At 49.4% G+C, this 24,822-nt stretch overlaps 1 protein-coding gene across 4 annotated transcripts in view; it reads right to left on the bottom strand.

The window, feature by feature from the left end:
• The window catches only part of LOC149372774 (uncharacterized), a 126,709-nt gene extending 105,427 nt beyond the window's left edge, over positions 1-21,282 (bottom strand). For 2 of the 4 annotated variants that reach the window (XM_089587320.1, XM_089587309.1), the window contains exon 1: positions 20,856-21,282. The gene's annotated coding sequence lies outside the window, so the exon portion shown is untranslated. The remainder of the gene's footprint in view (positions 1-20,855) is intronic. The other 2 variants (XM_089587289.1, XM_089587298.1) reach the window with 2 other exon arrangements.
• Between the last annotated feature and the right edge of the window lie 3,540 nt (positions 21,283-24,822).

Below are 24,822 nucleotides of genomic sequence, written 5' to 3'. Positions count from 1 at the left end.
TTGGGGGAGCAGTGTTGGTACAAACTGACTCTGAGAAACTGACAAGCCTGTGTCTGTGTGGAGATAACATAAACGGAGCACAAGGAGCTGAAGCCGTGCCTGAATGTAGGTTGAACTCTAAAAATAATTAGTGCAGACGCACATCGTTTTATTGCTATAGTAGTAACATTGCCAGGTAAACAAACGTGCTGGAACTCAGCAAATTAGAGTCGTCTGCATAACGAAGCCTGCTCAATCACGGTCAGCAAGAAATTTTTACTCGTTTTGTCTGTTTTATTGGAACACATATTTCTCCACGAATGCCGGTACTGGCTCTGCATTAGTAGCCCTTGTCGTGGTGGGCACGCATGCGTTTGCAGCACAACGATTTGAAGGGATTGCCCCTGACTCCGGTTTACATGGCCCACACATCCAATTCGAGCACGGCGAGACGCAATTAGGTCCGCACGAAATTTCCCACGTCCTCGCCTCGCCTATATAGGACCAGCCAAGCGCGCAGCTGCGCTCGACTGTACGGTCGCAGAACTGAGAAATAGAGAGAGAAAAAAATGGACGAGTGTTGGGCCGGCTTCGACGGCTAATAATGGAACGGCAGTGTGCTGCCCGTCCGCGCTTCAGTCAACAGCAGCTGTCTCGCGTCTTATGGGTCCTACATGTATAGGAGCCCAATTTGCCCTGCCTTTCAAGCGCTCGAGCACACTCCTCTCGACGTCACTCCAGCTCACGCCCGGGTCCCTCACCATCTCCCTTTCCTCTCTCTCTCACGCCCATCAGTGCCAGTTCGGCTCAAGCGCGTGCTTTTCCAGCGTCGCGGGCGATTTCGTCCGAGCCGGTTCGGGTCTTTTCTTTGGGCTGTTTGTCTTCAGCCTCGAACCCGGTGACGACGTGGGAAGCAACGGATCACGGCAGGGGGCCGCGTAATCCGAAGAACAATCTCGACAACCCTTCCTGTTTTCGTGTGACACGTGGCCGGAACAAAAACAAATGATACATAGTGGAGTTTTCTGCGGATAGCTCACCCGCGCTGTATCGCATACTTTAGTGACACTAACTGAAATGCGAAACGTTTTTTTCTTTTCTTTCTTTTTTGCGTACCCCGCGCCTTTCCTTCATTAGTAACCTCCTCACCGTCAAATGTCTGCCCTCATCCGCACTGGCAGCTAGCGTGGCATCGATTCAACCTCTTTGCGTTTCGATTTATGCCAAAAAGAAGCGTGCCCATTTCAAAGCATGTCACGTTGCAGCGTAAAGCGTAAACAGTCGTGCGTCCGGAGCCAGGAGTATTCATGTTGCAAAGCTGTCTGCCGTTAATGTCAGACGAAAAAAGAAAAAAAAACACACAGGATCGTTACCAATGTGAAATGCGAATGTTTGAGTGTGAGCAGTGGTGCGGCAGCAGACAATTTTTCATAAACATCTATTTTGCAGCGACAGCTGTTATTCAGTGCCCGTTCCTGTGTTGCGTGTCGTAATACTTGGCATAATGGTAGGCGGTTACCACCGGAACCATCTAGATGGTGGTTATCGTAGAAGGAGGAGAGTATGGCAAGAGCCTGGGAAAGCGTAACCGGTAGGTGGTTACGGTGGGAACCGTCCAGAGGATGGCTACTGTTGAAGGAGAAGGCTGTGGCGAGAGCGGAAGAATCATCAACCGGAAAAGGGTTATCGAGGAAGAAGAAAGGTATGGCGAGAGCATAAGAATTAAGGCGCAAACGGTGGGTCGCTGCCACGAGAGCCACCCAGAGGCGAGTTACTGTTAACGTGGAAGGAGGAGCGCATGGTGAGCCACCTGCCAACCGAGGTAGACGCCAAGTGGCAGGTAGCGCTGCGGTCGCCGACGTCGCCAAATTGAAGAACGAGCTAACAAAAGTCAGTGCTCTAAAAGTACTTGAGGTTAATCTGGTACTGAAAACTTCTATGTTATGTTATTTCTATTTATGTTATATTATGTTATGTTATTTCTCTCTTCGGCTGTAAAATATATTTGCCATTGTTTCAGCATGTACCCTACACATCAGTCTAAACCTTGCTTTTGTTTTTTTCTGAAATGCTTCAATGTACTGATCTATTTACTGCATATGCGATTTATTTTTCGGACCAATGAATTGTGGCTTTTCTTTTCTTTTATTGGCTTCTGATGTAAGTCAATTTTGTTATTACATAATACCTATTGCATATGTCTCTTCTGCCTCTTCAAAATCTATGTTCAAGAAAAACTAATGCTTTGAAGACATGTGATCTGAATATTTGAATTTTTTTTTTGCTTTCTGTTGTGTGCTAAAATACGTTTAGCAAATATGTGTGTAAATGACACGTCATGCTGCCTTGAACTGTGGGGGCGCAGAGGCTCTGTCAGGCATTTTGCCTTTACCTCTGCCCCCTACACGGAGAGAACCCGTGAAACAATAAAAAAAAATGATTAATGCTCTTCATCGCACTGCACATGGCGCACTCAAAGAAGCCTCCCTTGCGAGCCCAACTGTATACGTCCACTGCAGGGACGTATACAGGGACGTATACAGCAGGAAAAAGGCCTATTACCACTGGCCTTCAGTGAACCCTGTTCTACGCCAGCTGCGGCCACCTTACCCCCGCAATCCTCCTAGATTTACTTGCCGGCCTCTGCCGTATTTCCCTTCCCTTGGAATCCACTCCTTACACTAAGGGACCTTTCAGTTACCTGTTCACCGCATTATACTTCCTGCCCCTGCCAATTCCCCTTCTTGATTTGAGCCAGGATATCCCTCCGCGAACCCACGAGTAGAAAAGTGACACGCCGATCCCTTTATCGTAGAACTCACACAGCGCAACTTGCTTGCACACACTGAGGTACCCTCGCAATCTGTTCATACATCGAACAAGCTGCGCCATGGGCGGGAAAACCTTTCATAAAGAGGGAGAAAAGATGGTGCGTATGGAAGAAGGGAGGGCGCACAGCTTCCTTGTGGACACGCGGAAGATAGGAGGAGGAGTAGTGCTCGTTTTTTTTTTTTTTTTTCAGAGGCGTGTCAAACGGCAACAGAGAGGGTAAGAAAAGGGAAGGGCACGAAGTACGAGCACAGCCTTCTCGCGCACGATGTGCGGTGGACGAGGAGGCCCTGCCTGTCTGTCTGTTTGCCCCGAGTCACTGGGCAGAAACAGGGCCAGATTCGCACCGGTGCAGCCCATTCATTCCAGCCGCGGCTCACACAGCACGGCGGCGCGCTCGCCCGGCGAGCACAGGACTCGCGAGCGCGTCAATATTTGGACGGAGTCGGGCCGGAGAGAACCCCCACCCACCCCGTCCTCTTCTCCGCCTAGTAGTCACCATAGCTCGATGAGCCTCCCACCGGTGCTGCTGCTGCTGCTTCTCCCAGCTCCCTCCCATACTAAGCGTACAACACACCCACCAGCTCGTCCGCTCACGCGCGGGCGGGCGAGCGTTCACAGCAGCCTCTCTCGCGTCATTTAGCCGGCCAGGGTCACTGTACGCGGGAACGACGATCGAGTGTTGACACTGTGTAGCTGAAGCTGCCTGGCGCGGCCGCCTCTTCCTCTCTTTCTGTCTCCGCTGCGGTTCTTCGCTCAGTGGGCGCGCTTTTTGCGCGGCTTCGCGGCACGACACGTCGGGAGATCGCGACGATGGTATGTCGCGTTGCCGCGTCTCCACAGGCGGGAATCGTGGTTTACACGCTGTACAAGACACGTGGATAATATAACACTCCTGGTCGCTCGCTTCCGCATACCAGCTGAGGATGCGTATAGGCGAACAGAAAGGCGACGTTAACTTTCGTAAGCGCTTGGGTGTCCTTAATACTTGACAGCCACTTGTGGGAAGGAGTAGGCTCTTCATGTGACGCACTGGCGACAGCCATCGATGAAACAAAGGGAAGTTGCTTCAGTCTATCTTACATAGGTGCCGTGAAGTGAGTTCTGCGCCGCTTTCATTGTAACTCACGTTAGGAAGCGCGGCTAAAAGATGTCTGAAGTCAACAGCGTCCTTGAACAGCCATGGAATGGCTCTCAGTCAAACCTCAAACAACGACATTCTCGAAGGTAGATCCTAAAAAGTCACTCAGAAGACGCCTTCGGAAACTTCAGCAACCAAAGAGGTCAAATCACTTCATTTGACGAAACGTGCTACCGTGTGGTGGTGCTTCAGCTTCGGTGCAGGTATTTTACAAATTTTTCAAGCCCATTGTAAGGTAGTGTTGACCACAGTCTCGCATCCCTGGACAATGTTTGGGTAATGAATAGATCAAACAAGCAGCAACCGTGCTATAACTTCTAAAAGGAATCAAGCCATTCTATATAGCGCTTGCAAGAAACGGCGCAAGAAAAAGAGCTGCGAAGGCCACGATGTTTGTCGGTTACAAAGCGCTATTAGCTTTTATACCGTAGCGGAATAAATTCGAAGCCATATTACGAGACCCATGAGCACAGAACTCCATTACCGTCATGTCATCGAATTGCAGCAGGAGGGCTGAATGAGAAAGTAATGTTTTCCGCCTTCGGTTTCTCCAATATGTCTGAGCCATTCGGAGCGACGAAAACAGCGACGTCGTTTCTTTCACCCGAAAGAAACGACTTGGAAACTTGTCAATGAATACAGCACCTTGTAGAATCGTAATGGCATATGGTTGATATCCAACACCAAGAACAGGCAGTCAATTTTTTAGCCTCCCTGCAATTGCAATAACCAATTGACCCATGGGGTAACGGAATTGATTCAGAGAAGGCAAGTGTAGCAGCGACTGCCAGAAAGTTAGGTCAGATGAGATTAGTAAGTCTGAGGGGATAAGGTGGCCGCTGCTGGCGCGTGACAAGGCTAATTTTAATTGGAGGGACATGGGAGAAGCCTTTGTCTTGCAGTGGACGGTTGTTTGGCTGCTGCTGCTCTTGCGGCTGTTTCGCAGCTCAGAGAAGAATTTTAGAGGTGCATCAGTAAAATTGAGAAGTGTCCGTCGATCGGACGACTTTTTTTCTTATTTTTTTTTCGTTTTTTTTTTCTCAAGCTTCACGAATTCTCCGGAAATGACTGGAAGTGATCTTTGTTGGTCGCAGATATAGGAGCACACAAGATTAATATTTCATTTTCCAGGAAAAACCGTTCTTGAGAAATGACGCGGCTTGAGGACAGAACTATAGCGTGCACTGTGTGCTATTACCTGAGGCGGCGTGTGTCGTCTTGCAACCCCGCACCGCTTACCCTCCCTCGGAACTGCTTCGATGGGACTTCGTTGAAAGGTCCGCAAAGGAAGGTGGGCTGCACGGCATAGCCCAGTTCTCTCATTTAGTACACGAGAGGGTACATTCTGCCGCTATCGTGCAAAGTCAAAATGAACAAAAAAGGCTTCATCAAAAGTGCATTATTTATTTAGTTATCGGAGTCATTTGTCTAAATGTACATGAAGAGCATAAAACGTAATCAATAGACTGTAGTATTCATTTTCTGAGGGCTAAGAGATGAAGCAGTTCTTACTATCCCTTCAACGCTCCCTGCAATATATAGCTCACTATAAGCGCCAGCATTCGGAGCAAGCATAGCGCGTTTGCATGCAGTGTATGCGTGCGTGCGAATGAATACACGCATTGTGTCCAATAATGCATACGTGTAGAGCTAGTATCAATTCGGCGTAAATGCGTCTAGCAATAATACGACAATCTAATTTGAAAGCAGAAGCACGAACCGACCTTTCTTTCTTTAATCAGGTAGCAATTCTGCGTTTCCTCGGCCGCCGCTGCAGAGAATGGCCCCAATTGCACACAAGCTGGCCCGCCCACGTATAGATTGCCAGCGCCCGGCTGCCAGAATGTGAGTATTGCTCCTGCTTCGGAAAATTGTTTTCCAGGCGGAATCGTAAATATGTGCCGCGGAAATGACGTTCGCAAAGAAGAAAGAGAGAGAGAGAGATGGAAGAAGCGAAGCCAAGAAGCAAGGCACAAAGCATGAAAACAGGGCGGAGGCGTTACGTGATTGCTTCGCCCGAAAGAGGCTCGTCTCTTGCGCGCGCCGTCAAATTCGCGCGGATTCGTTCGCGGAAAAACCGGGGAGCGGCGATCGAAGGTTCATCGGCCACTTTTTCTTTCTGCGGGCGACGGCACGTAGCGCGTTGGCAGAGCAGCGGGTCGTAACACTTTGCTTCATGCCAGCCTCCGGGCCGAAAGCGAAGAGGACTGTAATAGAGGCTACACGCGTTCGCGATTGGAAGAACACTGGACGCGCTGTTCCTTCAAACCATGGCATTTCGTTGGCATGTCGACCGTTCATAAGCGGATGGTGCGCACACTAGTCCTAACATGCCGTGGAAGTAGCTCTATCTCGAAACCACTTCTAATGTAAACTGATTTTTGGATTCCATGGCAGCAATACCTCACAGCTCAACGTTCCTATAAGTGCAGGACTATTTTGGTGCGCGAGCTGCGACAGATGATATATTTGAGAGACACATCACATTAAATGCACGTTACGTTAAGCTTACTATGTCTCTCAATATTATGTCGTCGACAGAAAGCTAAACGATAGGGGTCAAACGGCTCGAGCTCTTCCCTACGATAGCACTGGTCATCGCTCCAAATTATTTTCCAAGCGCGGCCAGCTCAATCTTCCCAAATAACTAAACTTCCGCTAACTCGATGGAACACCCGCAAAATTCACCATCTGACTCATGCCTCTATATATAGATATATACGGAGCGGTTAGCTTGGCCATTAAGAGGGATTCACCGCTGATCACTTCAAGCCATCAATCCCCATCCAAATGCACCCACACCTGGGACTTCTTCCGGCATTCGCTTCATGTCTTCCTTTTTCCTTTACAACTTTTGTTCCTTCTTGTCATTTATTCTCCTTTTATACACCTCCTCACAGGGTGTCATCGGTTTAACATCGGCTGAGAAAGCCGTGAAAGAAACGCGTCTTTCACGAGTCTGAGCGTTGTGTGCTTGGATGCCTCTCGGTCCGGTGGTCGGAGCTTCGAAGGCAGCGAAAAGTCGTCGAAATCCGCTTGACGAGGCTTTTTTCGAGTGCCCCAGCGTCTCTCCTCTTGCCTGTTCCTTTATATATATATATAAACTCACGAAAGCGTCGCGGCCACTCAAACTCCGCCACCACTCCATTAAAGGCTTTGCTTTGTTCTTTTACTTATACATTTCACTTTCTCTTGCTCTCTGTATTTTAGTTTTTTGACCCCAGAAAGAACCTTATCGCCTTGCTATTTCGTTTCGCTTCAGTGCTCGAGTGCGCTATGCCATTTCGGTGTTGATGGGATCTGCACGTGACGTGCGTGTCTATGTATTTCATCTCGTGCTCATGCAGGTGTGCCCATACCGGCACACATGACAGCCGCGCATCACTAGCCTATGTACGTAGAAGCCTCTTCAGATGCCCAGGTCCTCTCATATGCTCTTTCATAACCGCAGCCTTCTCACCGCGTTTCAGAGCACTAAGATACCACACACATTTCTTTCGCAGCAGCGGCGACCTGTCTATATTTGTTTATTTGATACCTCAAAGGCCCCTGGTATGGGGCATTATATTAGGGATGGGCGTGGCAGTTAAACAAAAATCGTCTTGATAGCGTTCTTAAAATGGATGGCGTTGATATGATGCAGCGTGTCCTGTGTTAGATCGTTCCATTCCAGGGAGGACATGGTGATAAAAGATCGAGGATAAGGGCTAGTTCTTGTGGTGGGGGCGCGTAGACGGAGTTAACTTGAAATACTGGTCATCCTGGTCACGGCCCCAGTTAACTTGAAACACTGATCCTCCTGGTCGAGGCACCAGTTAACTTTCTTCTCCGTAAAACGTAGTCGGAATGGCCGGTTCATCTACCATCGTACGTGGTTAGCAGTTCGAAGGGCACTTCGTGCCTTCGTCCACTCGTCCGGCGACACGTTGCCGGTTGGGGCAGCAACTCCGAACTTTTTGAGAAGCAAAACTAGTTTATTCAAAACGAGACCAAAATAAGGCAACAGCAGGGATAGGCGGTAAAAAGAAAGGCCGTCTAAAAGAAGGGCTGTAGAAAAGGTGCCGAGACTGAGACTCGGCGCGCTCTCCCCTGCTCTGTTTGCAGTGGGTTTTAATACCTTCGATAATTGGGCGGAGCTTTATTAAATCTGCTCTCGCCCAATTTAAACCAATACTGCTGCATTGACACTGTACATACAAGTGGGCGGAGCGCAGTGCTCGCCAGAGTCCAACTCTAGAGGCGCCAGTAAATTCCACTGCCTAGCTAGACAGCCGGCGGTTTCAGAAGTCGCCGACCTTACTAACCCCCACCCACGTGAGAGCTAATCTCCCTTCAATGGGAAACGGACGTCGGCCCCTTGCGACCCTGACAAGGCTGTTCGCGGTCTTGCTCACCGCGTCCGACAGCGTCCGAAACGCGCGACCCGCTGTCACCCTTGTCAACCCCTCCCGACTTCAGACGGACACGGTGGGGGGAAATTAGCTACTGGCGCCGTAGGCTTCTAGCTTAACAGACGGCATTATGGCGACTAATATGGCTGGAGAGGCGATGCACAGGTGATATGACTGATTCTCCTAGAGATGAACGATACAACACATGAAAGATGCAGAGTCGAGAAATTTTTCGTCCCATTTCTAGGTTATGGATAGGTTGGCTTTAGATTTTAAAACAGACACTCTAATGTAATAATCAGTATAAACAAAGCGGATAGCACGATTTTGTACTTTTGTCTAACGTTAAAGAGAGGTTAGACTGGTGAGGCATACTGCTGAACCGTTAGCGGACGAAAGTTAGGTATTCTAATTATTTGATGGTGGGGGGGGGGGGGGGGGGGATGGCAAATGCTATATTGCGACGCATAAATTCCAAGGGAACGACTATCCTCGTTAGCGATATTCATGATATGAGATGAACATGTTGGCTTTTGCGTTACAGTAATACCCAAGTACCTACAGAAAGAAACGGACGACACTTCCAAACCAAAAGAAACATATTTAGAAGGAGTATGCATGTGCCGACGATGGGACGAAATCGAATATGTTTTAGCAACATTAAGAGACATTAAACAATGTTTGCACGAAGTGTCGATTCGGTGTTATTGACTACTGCTTTCAATAACAATATGGCAGCCATAATACACGAAGCATATTTTTGTTTTTCTTTCTTTTTCGAGAATGTATGACACAACACGCAGTCTGGGCACATATGTACTTTTATTCCTTGATATTAAAGTGCGAACAAACCTGCGATACTGACGTCCTAAAGAAAGAAAACGTTGGCGTCCTTTAAAAACCACTGCCTTTCTAAAGCAGTATGTGCTTGCAGATGAAGTATGCTCACACGACATGAATAATAAATGGAGACGACGAGTTTGAAAGCTCTCACTTCTTGCCCCGAGAGCAACCGTACCCTCATTCACGCTCGAGGTGATAATAACCAAAGAAGCTTTAATAGGGCTAACGTCCGTAAGTCATTGAGGCAACATAAGCCTTATGCTTGTCGCCACCAATCTCCCTCACTCCTGTGCTTAGACACAGTCTGGACGCAACTAGCTTGTGCATAAACATGGGTATAAAGCCTTTCAGTTGTCAGGTCCTGGGTTGTACCTTCTTCAAGCTTATTGTTCCTTTCTGGCCTCGGACGCCACTGTAGTCGTGCAGCAGAACAAAGAACTCTCGCAATCCTTTTTTATAGGGTTAGTAATGGGACATAAATTCAGATGAACAAGAGCAATCCGAAACTACAGCAGCGGTCCGCACTATGGCTATATTACCATTCTGATTAATGATTTGAAAAAAAATTCCCCTATGCACTCCTCGCTTTCAATTCTTGTAGGCTTTCTTCTTACGTATTTTTTATGCGCGCCCAAGAAATGGCGCAATTCAGAAGTGCTACAGCATCTCGATTACTGAACAGTCACTCATGCCGTGTGATAAACTTTTCAGAGATCCATCACACTAATACTGTTGTTGACGTCGTGAAGAATACTGTTGTTGACTTCATGAAGAATCCCATAAATTGTAATTTCAAAGCAATTGAATAAACTCTGATGGTTTGGCCGCGTCACCAGCTCCGCAGTGTTTTCATTCCTTACAGTGAGCAAGAGACAAGCATTGCTTGCTTCCTAAACAGCCTGCCTTGCATAGACGAAGCAGTACAGCTAGTTGTTCTCAGGAGTTCAAAAAAAAAAAAAAGAACGAACAAGAGGATACAAACGACGCCACCAAGACAGCATTGTAGCATTGCTTGCTTCGAAATGGCTGACCTCTCGTTAGCGAGATCTTCATAGCCCTGCGATCTTTCCTGCCTCAGTAAAGTTTCGCGAGCTACAGTTAATAGGAGCGGCTGCAGCACCCTAACACGTTGGAGAAGAAACAAGCAAAGGCTACCAAGTGTGCTCGCCAGCATTTAGCTTATCTCGTCGACCTGCGGCGAAAGCGAGATGACTGCACACGCGACGCACCACCGCCGGTCTCTTCGTTTCGTGCAACAAACAGCGAGACGAAGTAAGTGGGCGAAAATAAGGCCGGCGGAGAACAGAACGGAACCGAAGAAAAGAAGAGCACAAAGTAAGGAAGCCAAGCGGTCTCGAGCAGCCAACCATCTGAGCGCGGCCAGTACTGTGCACCGGCGTCGGCAGCTACACACAACGCTGCCGCGTAGAGAGAGGTCCCCGGAGGGGAGACCACTCAGGATAGGAGCGACGCTTTGGCTTGACGACCGTAGACAATGGCCGGGTGTCAAGTGCGCACATGTGCGCGGTCATAAGAAGAACAGCCCGGCGAAAAGACCGCGAGGGACGGACGGACAGACGCTGACAAAGCACAAAGAGAAAAAAATAAAGGGAAGAAGGAGAGGACGGGAGAAACCATAACGCGTGTTTCACCGCTCTACGGGCAGGGGCAGGGGCAGGAGACGGAGATGAGGATAAGAGGAAAAAGAAGAATCAAATAAGAGAGCCGGGAGATTCGGCACAAAAGCGCGAGCAGCAGCCCAAGAACGTCGTGTTAAGGATGGAGGGAGGCGAAACCAAGCAGGAAGGGAGGAAAAGGAAAATACCAAAAGGGGAATGAAGCGAGGAATAATAAAGGGCCATGGCTAGAAGGGCAGCGGGAGGGGAGAGAAAAAGCACACGAGGGCGACAGCTTTGCGCGAAGAGTCTCCTCCGTGGATGGCAGCGGCGTCGCCGATTTATCGCGGTTGGGAGACTCGCTAACTGACCCCCTTTGTCGGTGCCGGAGGCCCGGGGGAGATAAGTGAATGGACTTTGCAAGCGCGCCCTTTTGCCTCGCTCGTCTCGCAGCACAGCCGGATGGCAGGCAACCGGGGACTTCTTGCTCCCCCCCCACCCTATTCGCGCGCGTCCTTACGCCCGAGTCGTCCTCGCTGTTCGGAGGTCACATCAGTGGTCACAGGCTTCGGCCCGCGATCGACCATTGTCGGCTTAGGCTTTTTTTTTTCTCCGCTTCTGTTGTTGAGCGTTTTATTTTTCCTCTTTCATTCTTCGTTTCTTCCTGCGAGCCTTATGATCACTGGCATCCCTGGAAAGTGTCTTCCTAAGGAAACCGATTTTCCATGCAATGCCCGTGGCTCTCTGACGGGTCACATGTCTGCGTTCATACGCGCCTGCAGCTTTCCATGAAGAAACTAGAACAGCCATAGTGTCTGCCTCTTCCCCTTCTTCCGGTTAGGCGAGTGCTATTCCTATCAAAAAAGAAAAAGTAAAACCACTGCTCTGGACCGTTTAGCACGGCGCACCGCCAGTCGCAGGTCAGTGTGTGAGCACTTGAGCACACAGGAAAAAGAAAGCCGGATAAAGAAGTGATCGAAACGAAGCCGGCACTAAAGACGGTAGACGTAGCTTCGAACACAGCGACAGCGAGAATTATACTGCGTCGCAAAAGTGCTACGTTTGCTAAAGTTTCTCGAATAAAAAACAGGACGCACCACCATCGTGCTCCCTTGCGCCCCACTGCGGAGGCCGTTAACGGAAACACTTCCTGGCTCTGTCGCGGCGTGTTCCTTTCAGCGCTGTTTACCTCGTACATCTTGCGCGCAGCCCTGTTTGAAGAAGATCGGGCCATCTCTCAATAATCCGGCGAGGTCCAGGCACGTTCGCGGAGCAGCCGCGTATAGAGAGCGGAATCCGCAGCAGCCCAATGGCCTCCCTGTTCCTGTCCATCGAAAACGGCCGTGGCGGCTCCGTTGTGGGATCACGGTCCTTGGTGATGCCTTCGTGCCTCGCGCGCTGCCCTGAGGCTTGGCCGCCTCGTTACCACGGTAACGCCGGCGCAAAATAAACACCGGGAGCCATTTGCGTCAAGCAAACAGCGAGAGGCATTATGTGCGGAGAAATATGGACGCTGACTGTGCTGCCGCTGCTTGCTGCTGCTCCCGGTGTTTCGGATCGCCCTCTCTCTCCACCAGATGGTGCTAATCATAGGAGAAAAAAAAATAGAGAATAGCAGTTGGGAAGGACAGGGGGGCTCAGTCTATCCGACGCGGGTGGGAACAATCTGTGCCTCAGTGTGCTCGCCTGGTTGAGAAATGCAGCCGCGAGCAAACGGAGGGAAGAAAGCTGAGGCACCGCAAACGTGGAGTGCGCCGCGCTGCCAAGATTTTCCCGCCTTCCTCTTTCTGTCGGGTCACGGGCGACAGACCGTTCGGCCTAACCTCCCGACAGCGTGCGCAGATGGGGTCTGTGGGTACGCCTCCAGAAAGTTAGTGCGAAAACTACTGGCGCTTGCAAAAGAAGGCAACAAGTAATAGTCACCTTTTCTTTGATTTCCATCTTTCCCATCACTAAGTGCGTATAAAAAGGCGGCTCATCCAAAATTAACTCAGCTGAAAGATTACTTCTTTGGCTGTGTCGCGTGGTGTAATCTTTGTGTTGTCTGTCCCGAAGTTGGCGCGCCCCTATATCATTATTAAAAAGTAAGTACCAGAATTGACCAGCGCTCACGTTTTATGTTACACCTGCTGAAAACAAAAGGAAAAACAATAGACGCACCTATCCTAAGATAAATTTAAGCTGTGCAAGCATTCGTGCCCTCACTGGTTCATCAACGTCGTCAGGAGTATCCTGTACGGGTTGATAGCCAGGTGGATCCCACCAGTCACCATTACCACGCGGCTTCTTCCTCTTCCTCTAAGTGTATCTCTGTTTCTTCCTCCTCTGCACAAATGTGGGAAGGAAGCCAAGTGTCGGCGGCAGAAACAGGTCCGTCAGTCGCGCGAGAACCTTCGCGCATGCGGTGGTCAGCCATTAGATAGGGAACCGCGCCTTGTATCGGGATCAAAGCCAACATAAGCGTCAAAGTAGTCACGAGACGCTAGCCGCTTAGGCTACAAGGATGTCCCGCTCTTCGTTTCAGCGAGCATTCGTGGCCAAAAGTGTGCGCCCTCTTGCACGCACCCAAAGCTCTTGAAGATTGGGCTTGAGGGGCAGCAAGCAGCTGGGTGCCGGACGGCGGTGCGGTGCCAGGCACGGAGAAAGGTTCCAGGCAGGCGCAGCTCACGCCCCGCAGTTCCCACGCGCGCCCCGAAGCTCGCAGATTAGCGCGCCTGTCAGGAGGAAGAAGAACCGACGGCGATGCGACGGCCGTAGAGAAGGGGAGGTCCGCCCGCAGCCCCGTCGACGGCGGCTGCCCAGGCGGTCGTTTCCATCGTGGCCGCGCAAGCTGCCTGCCAATCACGCCCGTCAACCACGGGGGCTCACCGTCCTCAACAAACAAGGAGCGTGGCCGACGGAGAACACAATACGTGCTGGCACGTATCCCCACGAAAGCGCGCGCTTTTTATTGCGGGGTTAAAAGCGCGCCAAGAAGGATGACCGACGTCTGGTATACTCCAACCCTGAACACCCCACCCTTCTTTCTCGCATTTTATTTTTCTTTTCAGCCAGTTTTCGCTCTGCGGCTTTCAGGGATGCGTTGAAGTTGGCGAAGACTGGGGTCGCGGCACAGGGCGGCAACGGAGGCGATTCACGCCGCTTCACATCAGCCTTTCTCGTCACCCACGTCGCAAGGTGGCCAAGGTCTGGCACAAGAGGGGGACGCTTTTAATAACACCTTTCTTATCGCACTCGTAGGGGGGTGGTTGCAAAAGGTAGAGGCCGCGTTCAGGCCCTTACTCTGCACTTTACTTCTTTTCTTTATTTTATTTTCTCCCTCTCCGACTATGCGTACGCATACGCGAAGGCCAAAGGCGTGCTCTGGGCGATCCCACAGGCGACGCCGACACGCGGTGCTGAGGGCTGCGGCGGAAGGAACAACGCGCGAGAAGAATGATGGGGTGCTGAAAACAGGCCGCGTCAAGAAGGGAGCGTTGTTAGCGAGTTCGGTCTGCCGTGTCACTTATTGCGAAACACCTGTGGATGAGTGAGCTAGGCCATTCATAAATGCCGAGATTTCAAGCTTGCGGACGAAGCGTTCTTGTCACGCTCTTTGACTCTATACGTCTGCCAATTAGCCGTCAAGGGGAGAAACATCATGTCTCCGCGAACTTTCCTTATTGTTCTTAATAGCCTAACGCGAAGTGTTCTTATGCCGCAGTTTTTTAAGCAAGTTTTGAGCACGCTTTGAGCGACACTTGCTGATTACCTCGAAAGCTTCGCAAGAGTGAATAAAACTAAACTACATTATTATCCAGTGACTCCTGTCCTTACAGAGACGGGCTAGATGGATATTCTTTCTTTATGCTCATAGCTTATCAATTAACTTGCACCCCAAAGGGAAGAAACGAATTTACATGAAGATTCAACTTAGCAAAAAGCACAGAAAGTCCGTGTCATTATCCCAATTTAAACATTTTAAAATGTGTGGCGATGTGCACCCGTCATCGTCACAGAAAGGTTATTTGCAAAAAAAGTTCATTTCTGGCAATTAGCACTTCTAATATACGATATTAGTAGCTGAGAGGTTCGCATGTATTCTTCAACGAAAACCTGTAGGTGCGCACTAGAAATCTTACTTCGAAATCCAGTGCACGCTTCTCACTTTCTTTCTCTCTCCGGATGCCGTTTTTATGTTGTTTTCTTTTGAATGACTGAGCCTTGCACAATTTATGGCACCGGTTGCTTGAATGTACCTCATATAAGAACCAACAGCCTCACTTCCTTCCCTAGTTTTGCAGTTTTCAAGCTTCAAGAGACTTCATGAGAATTTAACTGAACCAAATACGCACTCTTGTTATTGTATTGAACAGCAGTAAGCGAAAGGTAACTTTTCATGTTACTTCATGCGCTCACACTAGTTTGTAAGGCCTGTTATTTGCTTGTCAATGTGTCCCCTTCTTCTTCAAGGACAGTTATGCTGATACAAACGCGACTAATTGCTGGGTGGGGTAATTCAAATGACCATTCCTAAACAATGCTCCTCCATCGACGCACAAAAAACGGACTTAACTGATGCATCATGTTAGTGCTTCAGAGAAGAGATTTAATTCGTGTTGCAATGTCACATCCGTAACAGCCGACTTAGAAAGATATGCTGTTTTATTCTATAATTCTCGGAGCCCCCGCATTCATATGATGCATGTGTAAATGTAGGTTTCTTGTCTACATTTACTCATAACATTGAGCTTAATGTGTTGCGATATTAAGGAGTGAAAATAAAAAAAAATGTATGCACAGCTTGAGTAACTTTCACGGGTTGCATCTGCGCATCTGTCTACAAAAAGCTCCATTCCCAACTGCGCACGATTATGACTAATAGCGCGCTAAATGCAGAACAAAAATTGTCGCCAATTAAAGGGAGAGAGATATAAATTGATGATGCAGGCCTTTTATGCGAACTACCCTCTCATTCCAGCAGGTCCCTCAAAAAGGAAGAAATCATAGCGAGTAATGATTGCCAGAGAAGTGATACTCAGACTGCGGAACTGACTGCATCGCGGTTAAGAACCACATCGCCGGAAACGCAGCTGTAAGCCAGTTTTATAAAATAAACAAACAACGGGGTAAGAAGAGGCGGAATCGGGCGACTCAAGCAAGAAAGAAAATGGCGAAGGATAAGAGGAAGGAAAGGATGAAGAAAAGTGTTGACACACAGAACGCAGCGAAGTTCGGCGTAGCTTGCGATGCTCCCTCAGTTGGTTTTTGTTTTTCCTTTTGTACCTTCGAGCACTGGTTAGGGAGGAGTAGAGAGAGAAACAGAACGACGGTGATAATAAGGAAAGCCCCTCCCCCCGCGACTGCCACTGCAGCAGGAGTGAGGAGGGACCGTTCAGACGAGTCTGCGGTCGCCGCGCGCACTGCCATCGCGGCGGGAGCGCGCCCCAGCCAAATGGCGCGAAATTGGCGCAACCCAACGGGCTGCCCGGGGTCGCCGAAACGAATCGCCGGCTCATTTCCTGCGCGTCATGACGGGCCGAGGGCCGACGAAACGACGCGTCGACGGCCGGCAGGGCTCGTCGCGCTCCGCGAGCAGCCTGGGAGGAGGGTGGCGGGAGCGCGAAAAACGCCGCCTCCTCTTCCAAGCCGAACTAGCGCGCCGGCGGGAGACAGAAATGAGATTGATTCAATTTCCTCCGCGCGACGCTCCGGCCACGCTACTGCCCCGACGGCAGCGGCTTTCCCCTCCCTCCTGCGCGCTCTCGGCGAACCATGCCTTGATTTCGCTTCCACGCACCCTCCGCCCTTTTTCCAGCCCCATTTTCTCTTCCTTTCCGTCCTTCCTTTTCTCAGCTGCTCCAGTCTCTTATACTTTTTCTTGCCCCCCCCCCCCCCCCCCCCCCCCTCCTTTCTCTGCGCGCGCGCCTCGATTCCAATCTAGCGCGCTAGCGCGGCCCATCGCGCGCTCTTCACTCGCCGCGCCCGTGCGAGCGAGCGCGCGCGCGCGTCCCAGTCCAGGTTGCGCGGATCCTCGTTGTTGGCTCGCCGGAGCGCGCGCCCGCGAAGGTTGCTTTCGCAGTAAGCGGAGCGGCCAGCCGTGTAGTATGACAGCACATTTTCGAAGGTGTTTTCCAATTCGTTTCCCATTGCAGCCCCTCGTCACTTTGGTGAGACGGGCCGCCTTTATTGGCAGCAGAGAGAGAAAGAAAGGTGGGGAGGGGGGGAGCATATCGCGTGCGCTTGCTCCTGCGTATGGAGGAAGAGAGAGGAATGCCGGGGTGAGAAAATGATGCGAAACAATGGAAACAGCGTAGCCATTTGCGCATGCTTTGCATACATATCATAAATCAAAAGGTGACGCTCACAATTTCATGCAATTTCATACAGAAAAGAAAAAAAAATGCCCATGGCGATTAAGGCAGAGGGCATTGCTCAGTTCTGATAATAGGATCTGCCAATCTCCTGAAAGTTGCTAGAAAGTGAATCTGCTCTCATCTCTCCACATGCTTTCTTCTCAGTCAGGTTTGCAATTTAGTTTCAGTTTCTACGGCAAGTATCGTAGCCGGTATAGGGGCGACTGAAACTGGGAACTATCAACTACGTTATTGTCCGAAATAAGAAAGTAAATAAATGTTCGCACGCAAATGGATGTGAAGCCCTAGCGCGGACGTCTACCACGTTCCAAATATGTAAAGAATTACTACGGTTGGATACAACTTAAGTCTGCAGTGAAGCTCCGCCCACATTTAAGACCACCACACACAATTCATCCGGGACAAAAAAGTATTTATTTGTGAAATGTTTTCATGTTATCTGAACAAGAAGCTTATCAAAAGACGAAATTCTAAGCTCAAGAATATTCATGGCTTTGGCTTGTTTGGTACAGTCAAGCATTAAAACGCTGATTTCGTTTATCGTTGCGATTGGCGAGTGCAGTAATGCAGGATGCCGTTGTGCAGCGGTCCCAACACAGTGACGTCATCGATGACACCTTAGTGACGTCATACACACTCTACCAGAGAAGACGAATAATAACGAAAAACGAGATTGTACTCACCACCGCGGGCTGCTGCGGTAAACGCCCTGTGAATTTTCTTTATATTTGAAGTATGCTGAAGACGCGCAAGGCTAATAAAATTTATCATCAGTAGGAGATCAGCACCGATGTAAAAGTATCGAAACAATTATTTCCATTAAATAACAGCCTCGCGCTGCTCGTAATGGGATAGATAACTGGTTCAGTCGGCTCTTACTTGAAAAAAGATTCAGGGAAAATATATCGCTCATTAAATGACAACCACGCTCAGTCGAATTAGGCATCCGAATGGCAAATTACGCTTGCTGATAGGTCAAACTAAACTCAAGAAAAAGTTGTCTACATATGCAAAAGCGTCAACAAGTCTATACCGCATTCCAAAATGAAGCTGAGTTGTCACTTAAATATATGCAAAAGGGCCTTCATTAAAGTTGTGCTTCCCTTGTTCTGAGGCACGCGCGGTTGCCAACCGTAACGGCGTGCTTTTATTCCTCAGTGGTTACATTTCGAAAGAAACACGCCAGTTAGAGATAAAATGCGCATATATATGCAACCGATAGATGTCGGTTGCGTAAGCGTGGCTTTCTGCTTGGCAGCGTTCTGCGCCTGCATAGGGCGACCAGGATATGCAAGAGGCTTCCGAAGAAACATTGTTAACCTGTTACCCCCATTGACGAACTATATAATTTTTCATTCTTCCAGCCCTGCCTCTTTCTTGGTTCTCAATGAACGTCATAAACCAAAGTTGCACTACCGAGACATTTCACGCTCTTTCGCCTTAACTTGTGTCTATTGTTGAAGGCAAAGAGAGATCATAAATGTGGTTTTACACGGCAACAGTGACTACAGTCACTGCATACCACGGGGTGCTCTCATAATCACTCATCGCAGTATTCCTATATGGACCCTACAGCTCTATTCATGCTACTACAAGATACAAGCCTACGGCCATGCTAAGCTAACAGAGGCAGCTAAAACACTAGAAGCAACGCCAATAAGAATTCCCGTTGCAGGCGACAGCAGATTAACGGCACAGAGAAATATGCACGTTCGTACACTATGCATGTCCTCCGAGCAAACACGCTGAAAGAATGGAGCGTATGGGTAAAACATTTTTTTTTTCTGTCATGTCCCGGCAGAAGTGTGCCCACGTCGCAGGAACAGAAACTGTCCGGCCTCTATGCTTGCTTTTCTCTCTCCCTCTTTAATTTCTCGCCCTTATTGGTAAATAAATTGCGTGAGCTACCGCCGTGACAAGACGCAGCCGAAATTGCGCAGCTCTCGCTACGTCTCGTGCTTCAAGTCCCCGAATACACCTCGGGTTCCAGCGGCTTCTCCCTGCGCTGCCTTTCACGAAGAAGGGACCGGGATTGCTGCCATGCGGACGGACTGATTGCTCCTTTTGAGCGGAGGCGTGTCGGCGACACGGGAAGCGCGGGCTATGAGATCCCCGCCGCGCGCCGCCGCTCCCGCTACTCTCACGCCCCGATAGAGAGAAGGCCCAGCTATGATGAGGGGAGGAAGGGCGTACAAAAAGAAAGACGGCAGGAGCTTCCTCCTCTCCCTCGCGTACACACCCTCCTCGCCCGCATCTGTCTCGGGCCTTCCCTCCCGCTGCCTCTTCATTTCTCCGGGTCAGCAATTGAAGCTCTCGCCCCTTCCGTAACGACAAACACCTGGTGAAGAAGCACGCAGCGGAAGAGTGTCCCCCTTCTCATTTAGATGCCTCACTCACTGATTGGCGTCAACAAAGCTGACAGCGGTCTCGGAAATAACGAGGACAGATGGCGTTTGTTAAAGGAGCCGTCGAGTAGCGGTGTGATTTTCAGTTTCCCGGAATGCTTTGGAGATTAAAAAAGCAGCTTAGCGAATTTCTATGAAAGCGTGAATAAGGTAAATGAGAATAAAGAATTGTCGAAACAGCGTATTGTGCGCATATTGACACGTGTCATTGCGTTTACCTAATAGCAAGCAACTAATTATACACCGAAAATTCCAGAACTGATGAAAAGAACGCAGGGCGGCACCAAAGTGGCAGTTTTTTTTAGCGCCAGCGTAATTATTTTGCCGCCTCCGTTGAAATCATTGCGACTGCAGGAAACTGCAAAGCCTTGAAGAAAAATTTGAAAATGCCAACCCAATTAAAAAAATTGCTTTACAGCGATGGCAGAGGCGTCGAATAAGACCCGCTTGTTAAATAAACGACGACGCGCTTCTGAATAAAGCTCACGCTGTGTCTGTCTCACAGGTGGAGAAATGATGCTGTCAACTTCTGATTGAAAAATATACCAGCAGTTCTGTTCAGAATGCAGCCTACAGCTTACGCAAGAATAACAGCAAGCATACACAAATGTGAGCCAGATCATGGCCTGGAGGTACAGACGCAATACTTGTTATAAAGGCGTGGTGCGAAGTGCGGGCTTAGATGGTGCCGGTCATGAACATTAACAAGCCCGCACCGTGCTTGCATACAGACGCGCCATGTGTACATTTTTTTTCTTCGGCGCAGTTATCGCGTCTTGTTGACAAGGCAGATATTCGCTGTGATGGAGCCAGCGCTCACTGACGAGTGATCCGACGATTTTGACATTGCTTAACTGACGCACTAACTCCATTCTGTGTTTTGACAGTAGTCCTGTCAGTCGCCAGACCGGTTTTCCCGTGTTGTTTTTTAAATGCAATAAATTATACAATACGGCATAGAGAAATCGCAAACATCTATTCAGTTGATAAGGATGGCCCCAACAAATGCTGCTTCCGTAAGCCCTGACCTTCGGGCACGAAACTGTCGTCAAGAGCGACGTCTAAAGCGTTCGGTTTTGAATTCTGCCCGGGCTAATTAGAGAAAGCAATCTAGGAATTAAAGCAGGTATTCGTACGCCTGAAACAACTAATTTCCGCTGCTTGGCAAGGTGTTCGCTGTTTTTCCAAGTCAAACGACCACGCGCAGTCGGCGAAGGGAAGAATAAAAAAAAGAGAAAAGATGTAAGAAACCAATCTTGCGAACGAATTAAGAAAACGGAAATAACGACACTCACCAACCTCAGATCACGCCGAAGGGCCGATGCTCTTCCAGAAGACCGGTAGTTTCACCGGCTCGCCACACAGTCTGTCTCCCGGCGTCCGCACCGAAAATCCAGTGCAGGGAGGGTGTTCCGACTACCACACACACTCACTCAACGCATAGTCGCCGCTGTCGGTGGTCCCAGCAAGCACGAGGCGGTGGAATACGTGCTGGAGTGTCAGCACTCGAGCCCCTCGGCGCAGCGCCGGCGTTCTCAGTCAGGCCCCGTCAGCGGAGTACAGGAGCGGCGAGCTTCAAAGGCGCCGACTGCGACGCACACTCCACATCCGCGTACCCGGCAAGTGCCAGCCGACTTCGGCAATGACCGCTCCGCACAGCGCGTACGAGCGCTTCGGGAAAGCCGCCACTCCTCCTAGCGGCCTGGCGATGATGTCACGCGCGCCAAGTCAGCCACGTCGGTACTTCTAGGGACACCTGGCGGCGGCCCGCTGAACTGTGCGTGCGGCGCTCGGCGCCGCGCAGCGAGATCAGGCTGGAGAAAAGATTCTATTAAAATACAGATTCATTCATTCATTCATTCATTCATTCATTCATTCATTCATTCATTCATTCATTCGTCTCAGGCATCCATATTGAACGACGTCATGAGGTTTGGCGGAATGAGCGCAATCCAGTGGAGTTCAGGCGAGAGTGAGGCTGAGCTTTCGCGACCGCAATGTTTCTCACTATTAGCCCGATTTAATGAGACAGTTTTCACGCCAAATAAAAATTGCGTAAAAATTCATTGTCTTACCGAAATAATGTTTCGCAGGATACAGCTGCCATACTTAGTCCCTGCATCCCACGGGGGACCCCTTTTCGTTTTCGTTATCGCATCCCGAACAGTATCTTATTTCTCATTTCTAATTAAGAAGAAATCCAGGTCAAGCAGAATTTCAATCTCTCGAGAGCACTGATATTTCCATGAGCTAACCGTGGTACGTCGGTTGCCGATTATAGCGTAAAAAGATGGTTTTGGTTTGTGGGGTTTAACGTCCCAAAGCGACTCAGGCTATGAGAGACGCCGTAGTGAAGGGCTCCGGAAATTTCGACCACCTGGGGTTCTTTAACGTGCAATGACATCACACAGTACACGGGCCTCTAGAATTTCGCCTCCATAAAAATTCAACCGCCGCTGCCGGGATCGAACCCGCGTCTTTCGGGTCAGCAGCCGAGCATCATATCCACTGAGCCACCGCGGCGGCTTATAGCGGAGCTACAGTGCTGCGATGCGCGCCAAGAACATGGCAGAAATTGCAGTGTGCTTTTTTGGTTGCACCAACTATGGGACAGAACTTACAAGCGCTTTTATCATTGATCATGCAGGGTTGCCAAGGAGCCTTGCGAACCTAAACATTTGTGACGAGCGAGGAGGGGTCCGGCGGGAGTCATGCAGAAAGGAATAGCTTAGTAAAGGCCTTACTATTTATTGGTGATTGTCACGACCTAGAGGGGAAGCCTCAATTGATCCAATATGGCGGCAATACGGAGGACTGCTTCCGCGGTCTGCCTGGCTAGAATTGCATTTATTTCGAAACTTTACGATAACTTCACGCTTGTTCGTCGACAGTAGCAACTATTTGTGAGCAATGTTTTTCCTCGAGGGTGTAAAGGAATAAACGAGATACAAAGAGGAAATCGCTGTCTAGTGTTTGAAAACAGCCGCCGTCAGCTACAGAGCAGCTGTAGATGGTCGACGCGAGCTTTGGTAAGAATTTAGAATTAATGACATCGGCGATGAAGATTTTTGTACAATGGGTGAACAACAAATCTAGAAGTATAATTTTTCACGTTCAGCAACAAAGGTGAGCATGACCCGGCGACTGACATATTGTCATGCTTCTTCGCCGAAGAGAAGCTAGAAAAGTTTTGTTACTACCGCTTTGGTTTTTCATGCTCGCCAGTTTCGTTTGCTATCTTATAATTTAAAAACCAATAATGTTCACAGGCGGAAAGCGAGAACAGTGAGGTCTCCTGTTTTTGCGCAGTGTCTCCTCTGAGGAGTTTGTTCGTACACTGTAAACAATTTTTCATCCTTTCAGTAGCAACAACCAGCGTTAGCATCCGGGGATGACGTTTCTTCAGCGAAAAGTGTAGTTTCGGGAGAAGGCAGCCCAGTGCAGATTTCAGGGCGTGCGATGTTAAACCTCGGTAGCAAATTTAGAAACGAATGGAGGGATGAACGCCGCCATTTTTAGTCCTCGCTCTCTTGCTCGGTTCCGATGTAAGACACCAATTTTTACGGCATGTTTGCTGCTTAAGAAATTGTGCGCTTCCATAATCGAAGTCCGCGAGAGGGCGGGATAAGTAAAAGAAAAATGTATTGTGATAAGGTTGTTCATAAAGATGAGCACAGCCGTTGCCTGCACTGCCGCCAAGACTGGGCTGCTTCAAGAAGGGCTTTTGACGTCAGTGCGATCAGGAACTGAGAATGCGGCGATATGTATACGGCGGTTTTCGAAACGAGTATTGGGATGAGTTGCGGGGCGCGCTTAAAATGGCTTATGAAATCTCATTTCGTTGCTGTAAGTATATGGTACAAGCCATCAATGGACACGGATGATTTCCATTTTACTTCCACCGATTAATCATTATCTGGGAGATCAACTGTAGATACGGTGTCGAAGAACAAGGTTCCCCACTTTTACCTTTAGACTCGTTTCATAACGAAAACCGAAAGATGAGGAATAAGAGGAAATCTTAGAAAACATATAGAGAAGAGAAAACCTGAAAAAATGAAAGGCCGAAAGGTGGTGAAAATCTCACTGGACAAGGTGAAAAACATACCGGACGGACCAAACGACTAACAGTATGCCTGCATTGCCCCTCGAAATCCCTCCTGTGACCACAAGGCAGGGCGATAGCACTCTTCCGCCGGGGGATAACAGCCAACCACATAATGCATGTAGCACGACTCACTCAGCAGACATATATGAGACTGCGCATATACCATCTTGATTTTCAAGAGAAGATCAAGAAATACAGATATTGGTGCATATTGGTTGCGGAAAATCAGCAAATCAACACAACCGAGGAAGAATAGACGACACGTGTTGCAAACCGAATCAATGTCTCTATAAAGCATACTTCAACTTCCCTGTCTCGACTTCAACCAAGAGGCTCTACAACACGGGCCGCTTCTTTCCCCTGTCCCCATTTCTCAACTTCCACAGAGACAGGCAGCTGACTCAATTGTCCAGCTTTGTTCAGGGTCGCTGGCTCCCAGAGAAGCAAGCCTGTCGCCTGTCAACCTCCCTATTTACGAGTCCTCTTCATCCCTTCCCACCGCCATGCGCTTCGTCCCTCCAACCCGTCATATGACCCCCTGGTATGATTAATGGGCGCAGGGAAACGCAGGCAGCCCACCACAATCCTCGCTTACCCACGCAGAGAGCATACACGGATGCCACCATCTCGTACACGTGCACGGCGGCATATGCGATCTTAACACCGTGCCTATTATTCATGCCATCACCTCCTTCTCTGATCTTATTCGGACTTCTTCGTATACACCATTTACACTGACTCCATGGGGGACATCGACTTGTTCCAGCCCGGGCTAATTCCCTCCTACCCAAAGGAAGAAATAGATGATGCCCTACACTCCCTACGGTTGGTCCCTGGTCATGCAGGAATCACAAGAAATGAGCTGGCTATACAGCCAGCCCTCGATATATATTCACATCCGGGCGCCTCTGATCCCGTGGTAAAGCCCTCCGACGTAGGCCGAGGCGTTGGTAAACGCACAATTAAGAAGCACTGAAAATTTCATACCAACACGTACCCCGCCCCCTACACATCACAACACTGCCCAAGCACATATACTTCGTACAATTCAAACGAGCACTCTCATTCATTTTCGTTTTCATCGTGATCCCTCCTGTCCCAACTGTCCGCCAAATCCGCCAATCGCGCCAAAATACACGCGCCTTCGAGAAGCT

This window comes from Amblyomma mixtum, chromosome 1 (genome assembly GCF_055824585.1).
Source record: "Amblyomma mixtum isolate Tamu chromosome 1, ASM5582458v1, whole genome shotgun sequence".
Lineage (NCBI taxonomy): Eukaryota > Metazoa > Arthropoda > Arachnida > Ixodida > Ixodidae > Amblyomma > Amblyomma mixtum.
Note: the sequence above shows the minus strand (reverse complement) of the source record. Positions and strands in the feature narration are given on the sequence as shown.